Below are 7,951 nucleotides of genomic sequence, written 5' to 3' on the forward strand. Positions count from 1 at the left end.
GCTCAGTCTCAATTTTTCATTTTATCATTCTATTGAGTTACATCTATAAGACCATTCTCCTTGTGGTTTAAGGAGTGGAAATATGATGTATAAACTCAATTATTGCATTTTTCTCTTTGTAGAAGGTCACATCCCTTTACCACCGACATCGTCATGCAAGGTGGAAAGAAAAATGTAGAGACCCAATCTTCATGTCTTTTCAAGAGAAAATCAGAGATGCCCAATCTCAAGTTTTCATTTCATCATTTTATTGAGTTACATTTATAAGACCATCTCCTCATGGCTTAAGGAGTGGAAATATGATGAATAAACTCAATTATTGCATTTTTCTCTTTGTAGACGGTCACATCCCTTTACCAACATCCTCATGCAAGAAAGGGAAAGAAAGATGTAGAGACTCAATCTTCACATCAGTTTCAACTTACAAAGTATTTTTTTTTCGACATACTTTCCTCCATAATTGAATGAAAGGGTTTGTGATTTATCACATGTATAATATATTCATATTTCATTCAGTGAAGAAAAATATCAAAACAAAAAACAACTTTATATTATCAATGGCAATGATAATGATGATGGTGATAATAATAACAATTATAAGAGTAAACCACACCAGAGCACCCTTCAACCACCCACATCGCTAAAGTCCACTAAACAGGTAAGGTAAACACTAGTAAACAGCGATCAATCAGGCGGGACTTGCGGTAGAATTTATTATTATTGTCGTAGACCGTCAGGTGGACTGGCACCCAATTTTTGAAACAGTTGTCAACTGAAACATTCTATTGAGAATATGAACTTCATGTCTGGTCTGTTTCTCAAAAATTTTGCACAGGTTTACTTTCTCAATTCTGAGGCCCGAAATCTATAAGAGGCCCGGAATTTACATAAAGACTAGGTCCCCGGTTGCCATATCTGTTAGCAACCATTCTGAAGTTAAATCGTAATCTTCAGAAGAGCTCTCTGACGTCCCATCTAACCAGTACCCAACAGTGAAAACTGTTTTCTTTGTTCTTACTTTCACTTCTGTAACCCTCCCCCAATACGAGATTTTTTCTCCATCAGACTCTTCCCAAGCGTGTCTTAAAAGAGCCCCAATTACAGACGACCTCTCCCCCAACACAAGATGTTTTAACCAGACCCTTTGACCCTCCTCGACAGTATTAAAAACATCACTATCAATTTTTTTCTCCTGAAGAGCCTGTTTTACCCCCCTCTCTACCTTATTCCGGAGCCTCTTATCCCTAGCCTGTCCTAGCTCTAAAAGGCGAATTTTAGTCGCCTCATCTACTGCTTGACTCTCTGCTATCCTAGCTCGCCTAAGGAAACTTCCGCGCTTTATTGCAAACTTGATAAGGTTGTCCTGCTCACTGCTATCATGAGAGTCAAGCCAATTTAACGTCTTATTGGTGACCGCCTTCACCTTGGCGTCCAAGAACCCAATGGATGCATTGGGAGCTCGGCGCCACAAAGAATCTGTCATTCCTAAAGACCTCTCTGCCCAAATATTGTTTGGGCTCGCCGCCTTTGTCGCTTCCAGAGTGTCAGTTGACACGTCAGAAAGTGGTCCTGACGTGTAACGGACAAGCTGGCTAGAGACAACTTTCTGGAAGGCTTCCAGAACTACTTTCAAAGCTTTGCAGAGAAGATCAGTCTTCTCTGAGTGTTGAAGGATGTTCAACACTTCATCCTGGCGGAGAGGCTGCTGAAAAACATCGCTATCCGATGTCAATAGGGAAAGGGGATCCATGGCAAAGTTGTCAAGGCTTTTCTGGCACTGCTTGAGATAGGGCACCATCTCAAGGTTGGACAGTTTTTGAGTGTTTTTATAAAACAAAGTCATGAAAGGGCCAGTGATGACTTTGCCACAGATCCCCAGGGCTCTAAGTTGTGTGAGAAGTCTCTCGTCTCTGATGTCTCTGAGAGAATCCCACCTCAACTGCGACTCGTTTCTACAATATTTTTCTAGATATTCCACCAGCTTGGGCTGGTGTCTGATGATGATCCCTGCCATGTGAAAAATGACATGTAGGCGGTTTCCCACATATCTGACAAAGGCAGATGGGGGGATGCCATTTTGCTTCAAGAAAGTCTTGAAGCCGGAGGGATCACCACTTTGTTTGTACCGTATCTTTGATATGGCATAAACAAAGTTTGCTGCCGAGCAATCTCGGCCATTTGGTGTTATGCCTAACTCTTTATCTAGTTTTTTTAGACTGGACCGTGCATGCGAGGAAAACCCGTCCAACACGTGCAGGTTACAATTTAACTCTATGATGTCTTTGTCGAAATCGACCTTCAGACGTTCGACAACAGCATGGTTGACTGGGGCACGATCTGAAAGAGTGCTGCTAATTCTAGAAATGATCTTCTCTTTCACTGATCCCATGCTGTCACCCGAATATATCGAGTAGGTATCGGAGAGCTCATCTATCACGGCTGACACATGCGCAGCATAGTCAACAGCTCTCCCCCCTGGCAGTCGTGCAATAGACACCGTAAAAACCTGCTCTGGGGTGGAAATATTCACCTGGTTAATGTGCATTGCATCTAGTGTTGTTGCATCCCAACACAAAGTAGCACACTCTGTTGTCACAAGAGTGGCAGCTGCCTGTAGTGCTGTCAGAGCACTGAGCTCGTAAGCCATCCTTGCAACGGTGGACTTATGAGGAACTTTTTGACTACTACTACTACTACCACTACCAAGTTCCTTCATTGTATAGGAGATCAGCTCTCCCGCATGAGCGACTGGTACTTGTGAGAGAAGGGATTTGTAAATAACCTTCCTCATTCCCATAGGGAATTCATGGCTCGTAGCTTCATCTACAGACTCACACGCACGGTCTTCTGTCAAACTTAAAAGGTAGTCATTTTCGGACTTTAACTCTGAACACTCTTTTTGTAAACTGCGGACCTCAGAATTGAGTGCACGGACCTTACTGTCAAAGTCAACCATTTTTTGATTTTGTAATTTTACTTGCTTCTGAAGCTTGTTAATTTTTTTTTTAAGGGCTGAAATTTCATCGTCACCAGTGACATTTTTATTTTCTCCTAGTTTCTTCAACTGTCTTTTGTGAACTCTTCTTTCATGTCTCAGTTCCTTTTCAATTAGTTCTTTTCTATTTACTTTTTGAGTAAGTTTCTTTACACATGATAGGTTTTTTCTTGCCTTTCTCACAGTTGACCTCATTTCAGTATTTCTTTTGGCTATTTTTGCTATGTCTTTTCGTCTCCTTGCACAGTTTTCACAATCATACCGCAGACGTTTGACAGAGAATGGAGAGTGAATGCTGGCACAATTTGAAAGTGAGGATGTTGATGGGCAAAGAAAGGAGGTACAAAGAGGGGCAATGTGTGATGAACAAGAAACTGCTGCAGACAAAGGGGCCGTGTGTGTCATACATGAGGGGGAGGCTGTGGACAAAGGGACCGTGTGTGTCATACATGAGGAGGAAGCTGTGGACAAAGGGACAGTGTGTGTCATACATGAAGAAGAAGCTGTGGACAAAGGGACAGTGTGTGTCATACATGAGGAGGAAGCTGTGGAAAAAGGGACCGTGTGTGTCATACATGAGGAGGAAGCTGTGGAAAAAGGGACCGTGTGTGTCATACATGAGGGGGACGCTGTGGACAAAGGGACCGTGTGTGTCATACATGAGGAGGAAGCTGTGGAAAAAGGGACCGTGTGTGTAATACATGAAGAGGAAGCTGTGACTTCACTTCCAGATACTCCATCGGTAGGAGGGAAAGAGACACATGGGGAATCCAACAGGACAACATACTCAGTTTCTAAAAGTGTTTTAAAACGCTCCCAGCAAGTGGATACACTGATTTTCTTCAATGCACGATCAACGGCAATCATCAACCGTCTCATGTGACCCCTAACTGTATCTACTTTAACTTTTGACTTAAGAATGACACCGAGAGCAGACATGGCATGATAGTACTTTTTCTTGTGTTCAAAAAGCAAAAAGACAAGGTGACCATTTTTTATTGTGTCTGTTGGAGTTAAGGCACGTGTGTCATATTCCGAAAGAAGTGCTTTAAAATCAACTATAGATCTAGTTCTCACAGTTGCCATATTGGCTCAAAGTGACAAATTCTACAAGTATAATATTATTTTTGTAAGAGTTTATTGGTGCTCACAACTATAATATGTCACATGAGCACGAGGGACTCAAGTTGGTTGCTTTCACGCTTGTATGCACGGCTTAGTTTTACTTTTTACAGTCGGAATAGTTACCCGTACCGATATGTGGATAATAAATCGATAAAAGATGCTTTGATTAACTTTTTGAAAGCTTCGTTTATTTTGACTCAAGCAGAGAAAAAACTAGATCTAATGCTATAACCATAAAGCAAGTTAAAATAGTGCGAAGTTCCTGTTAAAAAAAGAAAGATTCAAGCAAGGACAGAAATAGAAAGAGTGGAAAGAAGTTAGAGAATCAAAATTTTAAAAAATAATGTGTATAACTCATAACCTAACGAATGTCTTTCGAACGACAAAAAGCCAAAACCAAAACAGGTTACTGTAATTAAAGTGGAACAGATTTATTTCAACTCTGGGACAATAATTTATTTTTAAACTAAAAACAAAACGAGTTTTAAAAATTGAAAAGTGGAGGGAAAAAAAAGAATAATTTTAATTCTAGTTCTAGCAGAATTGATTTAAAAAAAACCCCAACAACAGCAACAAACAAACAATGTAAACCAAAAACAAACTCAAACAAAACAGATTTTTTGCAACCTAAGCAACAGTCGTTTTTTTTTTTTCAGTGCAAATAGAACAGATGTTTTCTTCAACACTTCAAGTTTCAAGTCAAAAGAAATTCTTTTCGATTCCACCATGAGCTTTTATCAACCGCAGCAAAAAGCCCCCAAAACTTGTTAAAACTCAAACAAAACTACTTTAATCAACTCAGTCAAAACAATGTTTTTCCTCAACACAAACAAAGCAGTTTTTTGTTAACTCAAACAATTTTTTTCAACTCAACAAAATGAAACATTAAAAAGCAAAAAAACAAAGCAAAAAAAAACAAAAACAAAACAACATCAACAATAAAATCCTAACAAAACAAACTTTCCCAAGTAGACAAAGATTTTTCTTTCAACTCAAAAAGTTAGTACTTAGTAAATCCACGTGCAATAAATGAAGAACTTGAAATTCTGAAAAATTTTTAATGAGGTTGCAGTAATACCAAAATATCAGATGGAATGCACAGGAAAATTAAATTTTCACTGCAGACAGAGCCCATTAAAAGTAAAATTTGAACCTAATGGGGAAAAATGGGCAGAGCTTCTGCATTTGAAATTGAAAAAAGAAAAATAGAGCAGAGCCCTTTTGCATTTGAAATTTGAAAAAAAATTGAGCAGAACTCTTTAGCATTTGAAACTGGAAAAAAAAAATGGGGCAGAGCTTCCGCAGCGGGCAGAGCCCTTTTGCATTTGAAACAACAGAAAAGATAATTGAGCAGAGCCCTTTTGCATTTGAAACAAAACAAAAAATTGGGCAGAGCTTCCGCTGCGGACAGAGCCCTTTTGCATTTGAAACTGAAAAAAAAATGAGCAGAGCCCTTTTGCATTTGAAACTGGAAAAAAATTGATCAGAGCTTCCGCTGCGGACAGAGCCATTTTGCACTTGAAACTGGAAAAAAATTGGGCAGAGCTTCCGCTGCGGACAGAGCCATTTTGCACTTGAAACTGGAAAAAAATTGGGCAGATCTTCCGCTGCGGACAGAGCCATTTTGCATTTGAAACTGGAAAAAAATTGGGCAGAGCTTCCGCTGCGGACAGAGCCATTTTGCATTTGAAACTGGAAAAAAAATTGGCCAGAGCTTCCGCTGCGGGCAGAGCCCTTTTCAATTTTTTGCATTTTAAAACTGAAAAAAAAATAGTTGAGCAGAGCCCTTTTCCAAATTTTTGCATTTGAATATCGAATAAAAATATTAGGCAGAGCTCATAATTTAATATATTTGAATCTCAGGAAAAATTTAAAATGCCAATAGATCTAGATCTATTCTAGAGATCTAGATCTAGATTCATTAGATGATCTAGACTTAGATAATCTAGATCTAGATCTAGATATCTAGATCTACACTCCAACTTTAGTCTACGTTAGATCTAGAATCTAGATCTAGATCTGACCAAGAACATATGTTGGTCTATAACAGAGAATATAGCCAGCAAACAAACTGGAACATTTTTGAAAAATACACATGCATCAACATAAATTTTAAACTTGAGGCTGTTTCAGGGAATTAATCAACAAGAGAATGTGATTGAAAAAGTGAAGAAAATAAAGATATCAGAGGGGGACAGGTCTCCTAAGCCTAGATCTAGGCATAATGAGTTTGCAATTCTCATTGTCAGATTAATCGCACCTTATTTTACGCAAATATTGCTCGTATGTCTTTGACAAATAAATGATAAAATTAAAGATCATGATAGAATTGTTCCCATGGAGACAGACGCCTTAGCAGATCAGCTAACTTCCGGTAATGGAAGGCAAAAAGCATGTTTTGATATTTGACCCATATCGCAGTGTGGTGCTTCAAAAACCCCGAAGGTAACACTCAATGCCATTGAAATTTGGTAGGATTATGGAAAAACGGTTGCAATATGCAACCTATATAATTAAAACGTTTCCGCTAATCAACTAAAGTTTTGGCAATAAATCTAAAATTTACCTTACTTTAATATGAATCTCACTCCAAAAGAAATTGTTGCTTTCAAAATCAATAAAGTGCGTCAGAAATAGCAGACTTCGTTGATTAAAACGAAACCGGATACTGCTCCGTCGCTTACCGGAAACGGGCTCGAATAACGGATTAACGAACATGTGCTTTCCTGTGGCCCGGAAATCGGAATCGAGGGCCCCCGCTATTTCGGGAACGATCGGGCTTACCCGGAAGAGGTGACGTGAGACTATCTAGAAGGATGAAACACTGGCGAAGCCAATCGATAACAACGCAATGGGGAAAAACGCTGGGTGTACTTACCATTAAAACAGCTTCACTTCTTGCTCAACTTCCCTGAAAAAAATTTACTTGAAATGTTGAAACACAGAACTACACACGCACCGTTCTAAGAACACTGTACATTTTCAGTCGTAGAGTGTCTGACCTGATTCCATTCCAGTCAGTTTGTAGAGCGAGAGAGCAGGCTGCACTGTAAACTGTAGGCCAACACAATTGTATTGTTTTGTGTACCAACTGGTAGCCAGGTAGAGAAAAGTCTGGGTTTACCCGCTAAACGAAAAAAAAAAACGCCATTGAATAAGTTCTGCCAAAGACACAGAATTCTGTTACAGAGAAAAATGGCTCTTGTACTAGCATTTCATTTTAATTTTGCTCCCAGATCGTACAAGTGCAGTTTCTGGGACGCTTGAATCCACATAAAGCCGTTGGACATCTTGGTGGAAAACTTAAGAAAGAGCTTAGGTTAGGCCTCGCCTGAGGAAAAGGTAGGCCCTAGACCAGAACAAAATCGCAGAATAGGGCCTACATTTTATACTTAGCCAAAAACAAAAACAAAACGTGACCAGGTGGGAGACGGACAAAGACCAGGGTAATAACAATATAGGCCTAGACTAGTGCAAAAGTTCTAAGGGCATCTGAGAAGTGAAATGAGAGGCGCAAAATGACTGTCTATTACTGTTTCAGAGTATGCTGTTATTATGTAGGCTATGCGGTGCCGTTTATGTGCAATGGATCTTATCCCCACAAAATGACAAGGCTAGGCATAGCCAGATATCATTGTTATGATTTGCCTAGTGAAACATAATCTAGAAAAGTTACCATTACTTTATTTTACTTTATAACGAAATGTTTAAGCAGCCGTGACTTTAAATCAGATAGGCTGCTGGATCAAAACACACAAATACACACACAAACAAACAAACAAACAAAAACACAAACAACACAAACACACACACACACACACACACACACAC

Source organism: Aplysia californica, unplaced genomic scaffold, assembly GCF_000002075.1.
Source record: "Aplysia californica isolate F4 #8 unplaced genomic scaffold, AplCal3.0 scaffold00134, whole genome shotgun sequence".
Lineage (NCBI taxonomy): Eukaryota > Metazoa > Mollusca > Gastropoda > Aplysiida > Aplysiidae > Aplysia > Aplysia californica.